A 16,252-nucleotide genomic window follows, 5' to 3' on the forward strand; every position below is an offset into this window, starting at 1 on the left:
GCACGAGTGCTAGCTAACCCACCACTTGGACCAACAAAGCTAGCTAGCTAGCGGGTAGCTACTGGTAAATTTTAGCAACTGTAGTTAGTTGTTTCCAATGTTATTTCACGCTTAAGAGTACCTGTAATTGAGCCAGCTAGCTACCGACCATTCAGCTGTTCTTCTAACCTCATTATCCGAGGCATTAACGTTAGATGGTTGGTGGCTGCTGTACTTAATTACAGCTACTGATTGCAGCCTGCCACCCAGTTAGCTGGCGTTGGGTAAGTTTGGCTTTATACATAGCTTGGGCTTTGTCGATTAAGGCTTAAACTATGTATTTAGATTGTAGTTAGGTATTATAGGTAGGCATCGTGGGCTGTATATTATTAGGTATTATAGGTAGGCATCGTGGGCTGTTGTGGGTAGTTGTTGTTTGTAGTTATTGTAGGTTACTTTTGTATTCGGCGGTGCCGGGTCTAGCACGAAGCTAGCTAGCTAACTCACCTCCTGGACTAGCTGGCTAGTAGCTATTAGCAACGGTAGCAACTAAATATAATAACCTTTTAGCCAGCTACATTCGTTCGCAGCGACGCCGTTTTTCAAACAAAGTCAACACAGCAGCCATTGCTAGCTAGCCAACACTATCAGCTGGCTGTACTGTGGTAGCTAAATACAATATCTTTGTGCTAGCTAGCCAACGTTTAATCATTGCTGCGTTATGCGTTATGGTAACTTTGGCTTCATACATAGCTTGGGCTCTGTCGAGTAAGGCTTAAACTATGTATTTAGATTGTAGTTAGGTATTATAGGTAGGCATCGTGGGCTGTATATTATTAGGTATGATAGGTAGGCATCGTGGGCTGTTGTGGGTAGTTGTTTTATGTAGTTACTGTAGGTTACTTTTGTATTCGGCGGTGCCGGGTGTAGCACGAAGCTAGCTAGCTAACTCACCTCCTGGACTAGCTGGCTAGTAGCTAGCTAGCCAACACTACCAGCTGGCTGTACTGTGGTAGCTAAATACAATATCTCTGTGCTAGCTAGCCAACGTTTAATCATTGCTGCGTTATGACGAACTAGACACGGACACGAATTATCTGTTTAGTGTGTTAACACACTATTGGTAGTCCGTGTAACCAAGTATTGGTGCTAAACTGTGTGTTGTTGGATGCTACCATGCTAGTTAGCTATGGCGTCATAGTTAGCTAGCTGAATAAAGTAAGTTGAGTCTAGTCCTTGAAACATTGAACCATTGTAGTTTACAACAATTCTAACTTCTAAAGTGGAAGTTGGGAGAGTTTTATTCGGGTGGTTCAGTGAAACAATTATAGTTTCCGAGGTGGAAGTTGGGAGAGTTATATTTTTTTGGTGAGGGAGGCCTTGCTCTCTCCTTTCCCAGATGTTTAGTTCATTTCATTCCGATCTCCTCTGCATTATATTGTAGCCATCTGCTACAGCCTGTCAACTATGATGAAAGCTTGAAGATGAATGAGTAGACTGGGTAAGAGAGAGAGAGAGAGAAAAGAGAGATACTGTATTTTTGCATGCAATGAAAAACAAAGAATAAAAAAAAAAAGATTTACTCTGTTTGTTTTTTGTCAAGGCATATCGAACAAAACATTATAAACACAAAATGTTTACTTTTCGCAAATTTGGGGAGTGTTGCACAGTTTAAAAGTTGAATCCTAAATCGACACAAAGCACTCCTACATGTTGAAAGGATTGGATAGGTGTACATATACTTTAGGTGTAATATGGCAAACAAAGCCTATCAGAGGGAAATCTATCTCCTGAGTGGCGCAGTGGTCTAAGGCACTGCATCGCAGTGCTGACTGTGCCACTAGAGATCCTGGTTCGAATCCAGGCTCTGTCGCAGCCGGCCGCGACCGGGAGACTCATGGGCGGCGCACAATTGGCCCAGCGTTGTCCAGGGTAGGGGAGGGAATGGCTGGCAGGGATGTAGCTCAGTTGATAGAGCATGGCGTTTGCAACGCCAGGGTTGTGGGTTTGATTCCCACGGGGGGCCAGTATAAAAAAATATATATATGTATTCACTAACTGTAAGTCGCTCTGGATAAGAGCGTCTGCTAAATGACTAAAATGTAATGTAAATGGAAAGGTAGAGCCATTACCAGTGTTTATACCTATGGGATAGGTACAATTGTCACAATTATTGGCTGCCCTATAAATTATTTTGAACAAAATCTATTTGAGTGCATTTGTAAAGTATTCAGACCCCTTGACTTTTTCCCCACTTTGTCTTATTCTAAAATTGATTAAATTGTTTTTTTTCCCTCATCAATCTACACACAATACCCCATAATGACAAAGTGAGAACAGGTTTTTAGACTTTTTTATAAAATGTATTAAAAATAACAAATGGAAATATTACATTTACGTAAGTATTCAGACCCTTTACTCAGTACTTTGTTGAAGCACCTTTTGGCAGCGATTACAGCCTCGAGTCTTCTTGGTGTATGACGCTACAAGCTTGGCACACCTGTATTTGAGGAGTTTCTCCCATTCTTCTCTGCAGATCCTCTCAAGATCTGTCAGGTTGGATAGGGCGTGTCGCTGCACAGCTATTTTCCGGTCTCTCCAGAGATGTTAGATCGGGTTCAAGTCCGGTTTCTGGCTGGGCCACTCAAGGACATTCAGAGACTTGTCCCGAAGCCACTCCTGCGTTGTCTTGGCTGTGTGCTTAGGGTCGTTGTCCTGTTGAAAGGTGAACCTTAGCCCCAGTCTGAGGTCCTGAGCGCTCCGGAGCAGGTTTTCATCAAGGATTTCTCTGTACATTGCTCTGTTCATCTTTCCCTTGATCCTGACTAGTCTACAAATCAAATCAAATCAAATTGTATTTGTTATGTGCCGAATACAACAGGTGTAGACCTTACCGTGAAATGCTTACTTACAAGCCCTTAACCAACAATGCAGTCCAAGAAATAGAGTTAAGAAAATATTTACTAAATACACTAAAGTAAAAAATAAAATAAAAAGTAACACAATAAAATAATAATGAGGCTATATACAAGGGGTACCGGTACCGAGTCAATGTGTGGGGGTACAGGTTAGTTGAGGTAATTTGTACATGTAGGTCGGGGTAAAGTAACTATGCATAGTTAATAAACAGTGAGTAGCAGCAGTGTAAAAACTTAGGGTGGAGGTGTAATTTTAAATAGTCCGGGTGCCCATTTGATTAATTGTTCAGCAGTCTTATGAATTGGGGATAGAAGCTGTTAAGGAGCCTTTTGGACCTAGACTTGGCACTCTGGTACCGCTTGCTGTGCGGTAGCAGAGAGAACAGTCTATGACTTGGGTGACTGGAGTCTTTGTCAATTTTTTGGGCCTCCCTCTTACACCTCCTAGTATATAGGTCCTGGATAGCAAGAAGCTTGGCTCCAGTGATGTACTGGGCCGTACGCACTACCCTCTGTAGCGCCTTACGGTTGGATGCCGAGCAGTTGCCATACCAGGCGGTGATGCAACTGGTCAGGAAGCTCTCGATGGTGCAGCTGTAGAACTTTTTGAGGATCTTGGGACCAATGCCAAATCTTTTCAGTCTCCTGAGGTGGAAAAGGCGTTGTCGTGCCCTCTTCACGACTGTCTTGGTGTGTTTGAACCATGATAGTTTGTTGGTGATGTGGACACCAAGGAACTTGAAACTCTCGCCCTGCTCCACTACAGCCCCGTCGATGTGAATGGGGCGTGTTCCCAGTCCCTGTCCCTGAAAATCCTCCCTGGAGAATGGTGCCAGGTTTCCTCCAAACGTGATCTCATCCCAGGTAAGAGGGGGAGTGGCAGCAGCAGCAGGTTCTCCCCATGTGAGCTGAGTCCAGTGGACCAGTCCTGTATGCCCCCACCCAGACAGCGACAGTGGTCTAAACCATGGCTAGCTATCCACAATCTGGCTCGACTAAACAAGGTTTACCAAGAGGGAAGGAGGGAGAGGAAGGTAGAGGAAGAGAAAGAGGGAGGAGAGGAAGGAGGAAAGGGAGAAAAGGGTTCTCTCCATCATGACTGTAAGAAGGAAAGGAGGGAGAAGGCCGAGCAAGAGGAAGAGGAAGAGGTGGAAGATGACAAGGAGAGTTGATCTGTCCATCACTACCATAAGGAGATCTCTTCTGGTGGCTCTTGTTCTCTCCTCTTTCCCACAGAGGAGCACCTTTTGCAGGCAGCCCAGAACAGACTCTCCGCTGAGAAAAGGCTAGCCCCTGGAGGTTCCACCTTGGATTTATACAGAGAACCCCCCAGTATTCAAACTGCTTTACATTGTAGAGGGGGATCTAATCTCATTGGATTCGCTGGTCTCGCTGGCAGGGGGCTCGTAGGAACACCCTCCCCTCCTTGACTCCAGCTCCACCCCTTCTTCACCTGCCCCCCTTATCATGTTATGAGTCTCACCTACAGGTCCCGACCCCTGGCCTACATGTTGCAGGTGTAAGTATGGTGTGTCGGACACAGCTGCCCTCCACCTCCTCATCCTCCTCCCCCTCCTCCCCCTCCTTCCCTCTTTCTCCCACTCCCCCCATCTCTCGCGCTCTCTCCTCCTCCCCCTCTCTTCCCTTTAAAGCAATACTTAGACCAGGCTTTCTGCCTCCTCTACCCCTCTCCACCTCCTCTTCCATTCCTACTCTCTGTCTCTCCACCTCCTCCTCTTTGTTCCCCCTCTCCCGCCCTCCAGTGAGAGAGGCAGGTCACCTCGCCGTCACTCTATCCAGCTGGAGCCACTCCACTGAGAGGGCGAGGAGGAGAGGATAGGTATAGAGGAAGACCAGAGGAGACAAGAGGGAGAGGAGGAGAGGGAGTGAGACACTATGTTAGCTGTTGTGGTGTGATATATGTAGTTACTTGTAATAACCACTAGAGCAGGGGTGTCAAACTCATTTTGGTTCAGGGGCCACATACAGCGTAATCTGATCTCAAGTGGGCCGGGCCAGTCAAAAATAATAGCAAAATAACCTATAAATAACGTCAACAAATCTTTACCTTTGTTTTTCAAGATTATGCCTTAATTTATCATTTAGCCTACATACGTGCATTATAACTCACAGATCACAGTGGATCTACAAAGGCACAAAACATTTATTCACAGATAGGCCTATGGAACTGAAAAAAATGCATTTCACTTTGATTAAAACAACTTGTTTTATTAACTTATTAACTTAACTTATTTTAATGTACAGTATACATTCTGACCACCTGAACTGACTCACCACACTATGCACAAACTAAAGTCGGAGCAATGAAGAACGTTATCACAATGTTCATGGTCTTTAAATATTACATTACCACAGTAAATGTTATTTTTTCACAGAACTGTATTCTTCAGAGTGAAAAAAGTCTCTTAAAGAGCATTACAAGTCTTACAATTAGACTTGACCTACTCGCTGTTTAACCCCCTCCCCTCTCTTTCTCTCACTGCGGCCTACCGGCTGCTCCTGAAACTTGGCATCTTTTAGCCTTCACGATTACATCAATATCAGGTGTCAAATCCTGAGTAGCAGCCAATTTCATAATGTCATTTAAGTGCTTGTGTGTTAGCCTTGAGCGCAGCTTTGTTTTATTAATGTTCATTACAGAGAAAACCTGTTCACAAAGATAGGTAGTCCCAAACATGCATAAAACCTTTGCAGCCAGGGCTGTTAATTTGGGGCACCCTGGCAAGAGATACTGATAAAATGTGTCCAAGCCCACAGAGGCAAATTTGTCCTTCATACCTGAATCACACTGCAAGTCAATTATTTCGAGTTGGATGTCAGCGGGCAGATCAGAAGCCTTGACTGTGAATGGCGAGCAAAAAACGGCAAATTCTGTCTCAAGTTCACCGAAGACCTGAAACCGTCGCTCAAACTCCCGCAGCAATCCTGTAATCTTGTCTTTGTATTGAGCCATGTCAGCATTAAGTCCGGTCGCAAGCACATCTCTTAGACAAGGGAAATGAGCGGTGTCACCGCTAGATAGTTGTGTCTCCCAGAGTGACAGTTTCAACTTGAATGCGCGTATGCTGTCATAATACTGAGTGACAACTTTTTTGCGGCCCTGCAACATTTTGTTAAGATTATTCAGGTGCTCTGTAATATCCACCAGAAAGGCAAGATCCTGCACCCATTATGGGCATTTAAGTTCCTTCACTGGTATGCCTTTTTTCTCCATGAACTGTTCAATTTGCTCTCGTAGCTCAAAGAAACGCTTCAGCACGGCACCTCGGCTTAACCACCGTACTTCAGTGTGGTATGGCAAGCCATGCGTAATGTCTTTATCACTGAGAAGACTGTCAAACTGATGGTGATTCAAACCTCTTGCTCGGATGAAATTAACAGTGCGGACAACCACCTCCATGACATGATCCATTTTTAATGATTTGCAACACAATGCTTCCTGGTGCAATATACAGTGAAATGTCCAAAACTCTTGTCCTCCATTTGCGGCCTGTACTTTATCTCTGAAATTTGTCACAACGCCTGCTTTTCTCCCAATCATTGATGGCGCACCATCTGTAGCCAGGCTGACGGCACGGGACCAGTCCACTCCGACTCTGTCCAGCGCTCCAACGAGAGAGGTCATAATTTCATCCGCTGTTGTAGTATCCGTCATAGGTACCAACCCAAGGAACTCCTCGGTGACTGTCAAAGTCGCATCAACACCACGAATGAATATGGCCAGTTGAGCAACATCTGTAATATCAGTGCTCTCATCAATTGCAACCGAAAATGCAACAAATAACTTGCCTTTGTGATTCATTTGGCTCTCCAAGTCTGCCGAGAGATCTGAAATTCTATCTGCGACAGTGTTTCTCGTTAGGCTAATGTTGGCAAAGGCCTGTCGCTTTTCGGGGCACACGATTTCTGCAGCCTTTAGCATGCATGTTTTCACGAACTCACCCTCAGAAAATGGCTTGGATCCTAACGCTATCTCATTAGCAATAAGGTAGCTAGCTTTCACCGCTGCATCACTGACCTCTTGGCTACGGGTAAAAACAGACTGCTGTTTCTTCAGACCCACTTTCAATTAAATTATCTTCTCTATTCTCAGTTGTCCTCGCAAATGGTTGTATTTTTCACCATGATGAGTCTCATAGTGGCGCCGAATATTATATTCCTTGAGCACTGAAACTTGCTGATTACACACCAAGCACACAGATTTCCCATTCACTTCTGTGAATAAATATGAATCAGTCCCTTTTTCTTGGAAAACTCTGCACTCTGTGTCAACTTTTCTCCTTTTTGATAAAGACATTTTGGTAATGTGGGTAATTTTGACAACAAGAGCTTAATAACGATAAGGCAAGATCGGCAGATGGCGCATTCTGTGCGCGTTGCTGTCACGTGCTGTTTATTTCAGGATCTTTCGTTATTTCAGTGACACCTCTGCTGGACAAATTTGGAATATCTGTTCCTTTAAAAAAAAAAAAGTGGACGTCGTCTCGCGGGCCAGATTGAACCATCTGGCGGGCCGGTTCTGGCCCGCGGGCCGTATGATTGACATCCCTGCACTAGAGCATGCTGGACAATTATTTGGTGCTTGCTGACCTCAATGTGTGCATGCATATCAACAGTCTAAAGCAGTCATCTCCAATCCAAATAATTAGTTGGAATCATTTGTTTATTAGACATTTCCTATTTATACTGTATGGATAATAAAACCCATCCTTTATTCACTTGTGTTTTAGCTTTTTCCCCACACCCACACTGAAAGATGTTACTATTACTTTAGTCTGTCTTGCTTTATGATAGTCACATGCCTCTACCTTTACAAGATGTCTGTCAGTATTCTTCATGAGGGCTTTAAAGCTAATGTTAATTTGACTGTTTACTTCAAGAACATACATGTATTTTCCAAGACAGACCTGTTACTGGCTGTGTCTAAAAATCCATTCTAGCGTAATACATACTTAAACTGCATACTAAATTCGCCTTTGATCTAGTAGAATTCACTCTTCTTTTCTGACTCAATTGTTTGGCAACAGCTGATAGTCAGATAAATTGACGCGCTGTACCGAAATGAACGAATGACGGGAGTCAATGCAATCGCGCATTAGATGACAAATTCTGAGTACTATTGCCGCATTCAAATGCTAGTCGGAACTTGGAACCCCGGAAATGTCAGACTTGCTTACTGGTTGTAGTTATACACGTGCCGCATTCTAAGAACAGCAAGTCGGACATTTCAGAGTTTCATAGGTCCGACTAGAATGTGAACGAGGCATAGTTTCTAAATTTCACATACTATAAAGCTACATGTTTTTACATTCTATTTATTACTCTAATATGGGTATTTGGACACTGCCTCTTTGTCTCTCACACACTGAGCACGAGCACAGTCATTATGGCCACAGCTTCCTCTGACCTGGCAGACCACCTGTGCTGTTCCATCAGCACAGACATCTACACTGAGCCTGTGTCTCTAAGCTATCAGCACACCTTCTGCAAGAGATGCCTCCAAGACAGCCTGAATGCTGGACACAAACTCTGTCAAGTGGGAAGGGCTCTGGTCAGAGACAGAATCTTCCAGATCAACAGACTGATCAGGAACGTGGCCTACCAGCTGAAACTGGAGGAAAATGCTAATAGACAGAGAGCTACAGCCGAGAGAGGAAACAGTAGAGAGATGAATGTCGTGAACATGGAGAGCCTCTGAAGCTGTTCTGTGAGACGGACAGTAAGCTGATCTCTGTGATCTGCAGAGATGGGTGAGACGACAGAGGACACACATTCAAACCTATAAGAGAAGCACATGAGGATCTGAAAAAAGAGGTAGCCTCAGATTTATGCTACTTCAAGAAGGATATTCGTGTGCTGGAATAATCAAGAGATGAGCAGCAAAGAGAAATGTCTCAAGCAAACGAGACGTCAGATCATCTCAAAGTCCAGATCAGGTTGCTTGGTTGACAAGGAGATAGTACTTGCCAGGCTGGAAGAACAGCTAAAGGAGAAGACAGTTAAAACGGCCTCTCTTCAGTCTGAGCTGGACCTCACTGAGCCCAGAGACTTCCTGCTCTAGTGGATGGAGAGGGGCTGCACTGAGATTAGGGAGAGGAGGAAGGAGGAGGAGTGGGTGAAGAGGAATATGATAGAGGGATTAGGATAGAGGGGAATATGATAGAGGGAATATATTGAGAGGAATGTGACAGAGAGGATTTGTTTCATTAGATCACTTTAAGACTTAAAATCTCTTAGGCTGACAGTCCCCGGAATCGGGCGCTAGAATTTCATTAAAAAATATGTAAAATGTTTACATTACTTATTTGATTGATTTCCCACCGTTTTATATTTCAGAAGACATCCATCCAGACATTCCTAGAACCACGTAAACGTTCTCTGTCGAACAAACTTGTATTTGTCTCCCTCTGGTGTTCGGATGCATCAATACATCCATTTATCACTTAACTGCAACATTAAGTCAAAGGTGCGTTCCAGGAAAAACATTTATCCATCCTTGACTGCTTCACGGCACAGACATGGCAAAGCAATCACTGAATTTGTCTCGAGCAGGCAGAGCTAAATACATAACTTTCATAGCTCTACTATAAATAATGCGACCTACACACTTCCTTAAACCTAAAAGAAGTCAAGAAGTAATTTTGTGTGGAAGTCAAACATTTGTTCAGAACGACAAAATCGAGACCTTTACATAGCCCATCTCTCATTGTCTATAGGAGTGATGTACACTGATCAAATTGCCCAAATGTTAATTTAGACATTCACAAATTTTACAGATTTTGACTCTCACTAATGTCATGAAATGTTTGGCAAAGTAGTAAAGAAGGTTGTATTATACTTTTCTTGTGTACTAGATCATATGGTTTGAAAAGTGATTTTTTTCTCAGACATAAATGAACAATTCCAGGTGAAAGCTAAAGGTCATAGCTTCCTGGGGGGAGGGACACCACTACATTAATAAAATGTTTCCCTCTTGCTAGATTGATGACTAAAGCCCTAGTGAAACAGTGCAAAATGGTTGTCAGCTCAACTGGTTAAATACAAGACCTGTTCATTGTGAAATGTATGTGTTCAAGTCTAATAATTTTGCTCTATATATTTTCTGCTCTGTATGTAATTTTATCTGTTTAAGCTGTTTGGATTGTTAATTGATATAACACAGGGCACCATTGAAAAAGAGACACTGGTCTCAATTGGGATTCCCTGTAAAAATAAAGAGGAATATGATAGAGGGAATATGATAGCGAGTATTATGATGGAGTGGAATATGATGGAGAGAAATATAATAGAGAGAATATGATGGAGGGAATATAATAGAGGGAATATGATAGAGGGAATATGATGGAGGGAATATGATAGAGGAATATGATGGAGGGGAATATGATAGAGAATGAATGGAGGAATGTGTGACGCTCTTGAGCAACAAAGGTTGTCTGTTTGGTTATATCAACTGGAAAGACATGGATAAGAAAATGTTCAAACAATTTTAAACAATACTGTTCTATAGTCAGCTGATATTGATTTCTTTATTTAATTATTTATTAAACTTAAATGCTAAACATCAATGACACCTACTCTTCAATTACATTTTTTGGGCCTATATAATTACACATCCAGCTAATTTTATCCCTCTATGAGCATGTGTACCGTAAAGATACCGTAAGGATCACTAGACTGCAACAGCTCTCGTTGATTTAATCGATCAATGGCTCAGGTCACTTGACAAAGATAAACTTGTGGATGAGCTGCTTCTTGATTTTAGTGCTGCATTTGACCTTGTTGATCATATGGCTAATAGCTGAGGCCATTGAAGAGAGATGTTTTCTTGAACCCTCATTTCTTTTTTGGAACTTTGTTACTGAGGTGACATAGACTATGGAAGACTTGTTTTACTGTAGTAAGGTCGCCTATGTATTTCATTGATGATGATGATGATGATGATGATGATGATGAATATTGACATTATTGGTAGGCTGAGATCGAACAAACAACCTAAGTAAGCCTGGCTGCTATTTATGATATCTAAAACATATTGACTTGTAATTAGGCAAAACACATGTAGTTTGAATGGTCAACCATTTTATATGAGTTACAGCATTTTATTTTAATAAAAAATTAGGTTATATGGATTCATTGTATATATTAGGTATGACTGTGCTGCATAGGTACAAAAAATCTAAAATAAATAAACAAAATTGTGCCAGCATTTGATAACACATGAAAGCTGCTGTGGGTAACCATGGCAATGGGGACTCCATTGTGACATCACAAGATTCCGATTCTGGAAGGTTACCTGTTGCACAGACAAACTGAACAGTGCAAAGAGACTGATTCAACTAACCACTGACAAATTATTAATGTCCTATTTCATTAGTGAGAGAACACACTGCTTACTTCAGAGGTAGGTTGTAATATAACTTATTGTGAATGTGTTTCAGTAGTATAACTTATTTTCAAATTACTTGTGTATGAATGTGACATTTTAAGTACACCTAACATGACTAGTGAAACTGTTGAAGAGAGATAGTTTGCTTGAGTCCTCTTTTTGTGAGAAAATGCTTCATCCTGACACCTGAGATGTCATGTTACAATTGTAGTGAGCCAGCCTAATGGCTAATGCATTCTATTGATGACAGAAAAAAAACCTCTCTCTGTGTTAATCACCAACATATGTTGTAATCAATTATCTCAATAAATATGTACCAAAAGAGTAGGTTGTGTAAAAAAAAAGTACGCCTACCTAATTTGTAGCTGATTCATTTCTAATAAGAATAATATGTTCTTAATTGAATGGACATCCATTTCAAATGGTTGAATTGATAGACCTCTTTAAATTGAGGTGCACTCAAGGGCACTCAAAGAGAAGACTGGCATTTTTACCTCCTTGGTTTTTAAAATAGATGAAACTGTACAAGTTAGGTCCTGCATGGATACAGAGTCATTTTCTACCCAAAACACAGTGTTTTCAATGATATAATGGAACTGATTAGTGTGGTTTGTGAGAACCAGGCCCAATATGGAGTAGAGCTACATGAGGGGTTGAATAAGGCTCAATAGTAAGGTACAGAAAGAGCCTGAAGTTTGCTTTTTAAAGTCTGTGTTGTGCTTTTTCATCTGCCATGGCAACGCCTTCGATCACAATGATGATGTCATGAAGGATATTGTTCACGAAATGATAAGAACAGCCAAAATCGATTCATTTGAAATTGGTCGCTTTTCCAGTAGCCAACTTTTTACTAGTAATTCAGATAGGCCTATTGCCTAAACATATCTGGATCAGGATTCTCACTTGCTTAATTGTAAGTAGCTGGGAAGAAAACGTGTGCACATTGTAAAGAGATGCATTATTATTTGGTTAGCAACACCCACTTACTACAACGTTGTGTATTTTCCAGAGTTATTGTTAGCTAAGAGGAAGACATGGAGGGTTCAACGCTGACACAGAGGAGGGGTGAGTGTCGGTTGGAGGAAAGGGCGATCTAGACAGACTACGTGATGGAGCTGAGAGCCAGGTTGGCTCTGGTGTTGCAGATCCAGAAGGATCAGGAGAAGAAGATGAAGAGGATTTGGTTCAAGACGAGGAAAATGCCAAAACTGATTGAGGAGGTAACAAGACCAACTTTGACAAAGTCGACTAGAGTTCTATTTAACAATATTAATTAAAGCAAATATAAGTTATTGTAAGGGCAAAATGTTTCATATGCCATGGAATGTAAGCTAACAATGTTTTGTCCTTATTTCTTTTTGTATTAGGCTACACCATGGCAATGCTTATAACTGTTCTTGTCTAAAAGTGTTGTATCATGTCTGTCTGTTTCAGTGTATTTATGTCCTCAGTTCTTATGGTTGTCTTGTCATAAAAAATAAACAACCGTTCTATCATAGACGCTCATATCAGGATTATGTGGTTGTCTCACCTAGCTACCTTAAGTTGAATGCACTAACTAACTATAAGTCGTTCTGGATAAAAGCGTCTGATAAATGGCTAAAATGTCAAATGTTATGCTGGGTGTGGGGCATGTATTTTTACACTTAGCTGGCCCATTGGTAAGGGGACCCAGGGTTGGGACAGACTGGTGCAGAGCATCTGAGAGGACACACACATATATATATATATATATATAGGTATCCTCTACTGTCTGATCTGGTGGCATGAAGTCATTGTCAAAGACTGTTGACAATGACTTCATTGTCAACAGTCAAACGAGAGGACCTATGGACAGATACACATCTTTCCTCAATGCTGCATCGATACCTGCCACACTTCTTTGACGAAGACTCCATGCAGCCACATCAGGCAGTAGAGGGCACCACTGAGGTCTCAGTTGCTCCAGTGGCAATATCTAATGTCGAGGAAGAGGACAGATTCTATCCTTACTCCCTCCCACCCCTGGCTCAGCGGTTCATTGGCAATTCATTCAATTTCCTCGAAACCTCCCAGCCTGCTGTTTCAGCCACAGAGTGCCCAGTTGCCACAGAGGCCACTGCTACCACAGCCACTGTCAAGTGAGAGAATCGATGGGCAGCTAGAAGTCTTCCTTCAGTGCTGCCTCCATGCCTGCCAACAGTCTTTGACAATGACTTCATGCCACCAGATCAGACAGTAGAGGATACCTATGAGGTCTCAGTTGCTACAGAGACCACTGCAGGCACAGCTACTGTTGATTTTGGAGTGTAAAGATCAGCAGCTAAATGCCCTGTCCCAATGCTGCCTCCAGGTCTGCCACTTGTCTTTGAAGTTGACTACAAACTGCCAGGGGAGGCAGTAGAGGACACCAAGTGTCCAGTTATCAGTGAAACAAACAATGATGTGTCCACTCACCTCAAAGAGGACATGGCAGCTGATCAAAGCCATCCTGACCCTGCAGCACTGCCTCCAAGCTCGCCATGTATCCGAGACTCTGACCACAAACTGACCAAGGAGACGAAAGAGGATGCCACCGAGTCCTCCGTTACCACAGCGATCACTGCAGGCACATCCATTGTCCAGGGAGAGGACCTGTTGGGTGATAAAAGCAAGGCTCCAATGCTGCCTTTAAAGTTGCCACACATTCTAGACAATGACCACAAGCAGCCAGAGGAGGCAGTAGAGGACACCACCAAGAGTCAAGTGTCCAGGGAAGCAGCCGTTTCCGTGTCCACTGTCCACACAGAGGAGTTTTTGGCTGATAAAAGTCCTCCTGCACCTGCAACACTGCCTCTAATCCTGACCTGCACCCACAACAATGACCACAAACAGCTATGGAAGACAGTTGAGTGCACTACAAAGTGCTCAGTCGACACAGAGGCAACTGTTGCCATTTACACCTGGGATGATAAAAGTCCCCCAGGTCTGCAATGCATTCACAACAACAATGACCACAAGCAGCCAGAGGAGACAGTTGAGGACACAACAGAGTGCTCAGTTAACACAGAGGCAAGTGCAGTTGCATCCACTGTCAAGAGAGAGGAACTGATGAGTGATAAAAGCCCTGTCCTAGCACTAGTGAAGAGGTGGATCGCTGCCCTCATGCTCACCAGCTGGTCCCAGATGCTAACTTAACTCTGGCAACCCCTCTGCTCTGCTTGGCCACTAAGACGCCTGTTAGAGTGAGAGCCTCCATATGCAGGTCAGAGGATGAGGAACCCAGGCCCTGGGCGCTGGAAGAGGCAAAGGTAGGTGTCCTATTTTAAACTACCGTAATTTCCGCACTATAAGGCGCACCGGAGTATAAGCCGCAGCAGCTAAATTGAATGATGTGTACATATATAAGCCGCACTGGACTATAAACCGCAGGTGTTTTAATGTTTAATTACCATATGTAAGGGTTCGTGCACAGAGGGGATTGTCGGGAAAGAGATGGCTGCTTGAGGAAGCTCCCATTTATTAACATTTCAACAAACAAGTTGCATATTTGCATAACGTATTCAAGTGTTACCATTTAGTGCAATAGTAGCTACAGAACATATACTGTGCTGTGTAAACTGTACTGTATCACATAATGTTTCAGACACATTCAACTTTCAAACTTAAACCGTGCGCTCCCATCGCACATACCGGCAGTGATCTACAGCAGTGGTTTTCAACCAGTGGTCCTTGAGGGAGTGCTAGGGGTTCACCAGCAAAATTTGTTAATAGCGTCACAATCATTTAACAATTTAACTTTGGTTATTTTGGAAAAACCTTGAAAAAGTGTGCACATCTTTGAATATTTATCTACATTATAGCCTACAGTAGTACCATAACAAAAAACAAAGCTTACAGCGCTTGACTAGGCAATATCAATGGCTAAATTAAATGTTGTTGTTTTTTAAGTGCGTAAACCTAAAGTTGCAGCAACACGGCTGCTTAAAATATACGGTAATCAACCTACCATTAATCCTCGTCTTCATCTTTTAGGCTAAGGTGCAGTACACGGCTGTAACCAGAAAAGTCAAGTCATTAATCCTCATCTCAGTCTTCTTCCTGCGTACTAAAACCACCAAAGTCCTCATCTTCAGTGTCGGAAACGAACAGGCTCAGGGTAATGTTTGTCTGTCTTGCTCTTGTTCTGTCTCTCGTTCTGTCTCTCGTACCACTCTCGGTTCCACTTTTACTTTTGCGCGCTACCTGTGTCACTCTTTTCCGGCCTCCAGGTTTCCTGCTGGAGCCCGCCGCTTAAAGGTGGTCGGGCGCGGACCGGTCATAGAGCCCATAGAGTTAAAGTTGTTGGACTGTAACCTGTAAAATCCATAGATTTAGGAGGTCTTCTAGTGGCCGTTAGCTGTAAAAATACATAGATTAGCCGCACCGTTATAATATATATATATATATATATATATATATATATATAATATAAGCCGCAGGGTCGAAAAAATTGGAAAAAAGGCGCGGCTTATAGTCTGAAAATTACGGTACTACTCTACAGGGTTGAGGGTCTGTTCCATTTCAATTCAAAGCATTGAATTAAGTACTTCCTGAATTGACTGGAATTGAAATGGAATTGACCCCAACCCTGCTAATCTATGCTCATAGTATAAAACATCACCCCTTACTAGGGTTAACATTTGTATTACGTTTGGTGTGGACCCAGGAAGAACATCTATGGCTATTACAAAATTGGTTTGGGATACAAAAAAACAAGTTACCTCAATTACTGTCCTCTAAATTGTGTGCCCCATGAGGCCATCAATGTATGTTGATCACTCAAATGTGTATTGAATGTGCCACATTGGATCAATATTACATCTAGAGTCAATGTCTTCCTGTTAGGATTATTGGACAGGCATTGACATTGAGAGTGAAGAGAGGAGCGTCAAGGAGGAGGTAAGCCCGAGGGAGGGTTTGAAGGGTGAGGCGGACCGTGCCCATTCCA

This window comes from Coregonus lavaretus (genome assembly GCF_964263955.1).
Source record: "Coregonus lavaretus genome assembly, chromosome: 35".
NCBI lineage: Eukaryota > Metazoa > Chordata > Actinopteri > Salmoniformes > Salmonidae > Coregonus > Coregonus lavaretus.